Raw genomic sequence first — 1,474 nt, forward strand, 5'->3', positions numbered from 1 at the left:
ATGATGATGTTTCTATCTATATCATCCACTTCGTTTGTGGCACTCGCATGCAGAAAGGTATGTTGTTAACAACAATAACAACAAAACAAAACAAAAGCAACAACAACAACAACAACAACAACAACAAAATAAAACTTTACAGGGAAGAGAAAACGGAAGACCATCGGGGCAGAGGTAGATCCAAAGCAACTTACTTGGAAGACCTGAACAGATAGGTGTTGTGGAAAGACCGGGATAATAATATTTGTTTTTATATAGACCACCCAGAGAAAGAAATGAATGGCACACCATCATCGCTGAAGTCTGTTTCAGATTTGGCACTTATTGATGATGATGATGATTATGGAGGGGAAAAGCTGTGTGTTTTTCTTACCTGGCGTATAGAGATCGGGATCACCAATATCTGAAGAAAAAGACATTAGCAAATCAATTACTATCACATACTCCATATTGTCAGCGTTCTCATAGTTCTATAAGTATGTTTGTATAATATTTCAAGCACTGGTATTTAATCATCCAAGAATAAAGGGTGCAAAGTCTGTTGATCTTAAGTCTTGTAACATTTTTTTTTTTGAGTAATAAATTGTTGTCAGCTGATGGTATGAAATAGAGTAATTCACTATACATCCTTGTGAGGATATGTAGATTTGTCGTTCTTTCTTTGTGCAAACAAAGAACAGGTTGTCATGATTGAGTGGTATGATTTGTGTAATGCTGTAGCATGTGCGTGATCGTCTTGATGATTCCCGTCTGCTAGTAGCACTTGGGAGAATAGGCATATTACAATTTATTAATTACAATTTATTTTTCAATAAAGTTGTCTTTGGCAATTGCTTTTAACATCAGCATAGCTTAGATTAATGTGCAAATGATAAATAGCATTTGTATAAAGCATATTCCCATTCAGCAACAAGATCTATCCGCTCTAGAGTCTATAGCCCTATTATTACCCCAGCAGACCTGAGCTGAAAGCAGTCTAAGACAACCTCAGCCTCCTGTGAAGCATACATCGCAAACTGCTATTTCAAAGACCCTAAAACACTAACGTACGAACAAGCTCTTTCGCTGTCTTTGTCCGGGTACCCATTTCCATCAGGGTGAAGTGAGGAAAATTCTTGTAAAGTGCGTTTCCCATGGATACAACGACTGGACTAAGGCTCGAACTCCCGAGCTCGCAACCTCATGATAAGAAGTCAGGTAGCCTGTGACTTATGCAAGTCTCACGAGTCCACCTAAATTCTAATTGCACGGATTTTCTCTCGCAAAAACAGCCCCAAACCCACGGCACCTCAACCTCACTGCTATAACAAATATGACGAGATGTGAGATAAGAGGTTTTTGCTCATTATATGCCATTCAGGTTGTCTGTATCTACTTACCCATGATGCTGTAGCGGCTCACGCCTCCAAATTGGTTTCTCATCAAGCCGAACTCGGTGGAGACTATCTCAGGATGTTTGTGGGAAAAGGAGGGG

Source organism: Aplysia californica, unplaced genomic scaffold, assembly GCF_000002075.1.
Source record: "Aplysia californica isolate F4 #8 unplaced genomic scaffold, AplCal3.0 scaffold00371, whole genome shotgun sequence".
NCBI lineage: Eukaryota > Metazoa > Mollusca > Gastropoda > Aplysiida > Aplysiidae > Aplysia > Aplysia californica.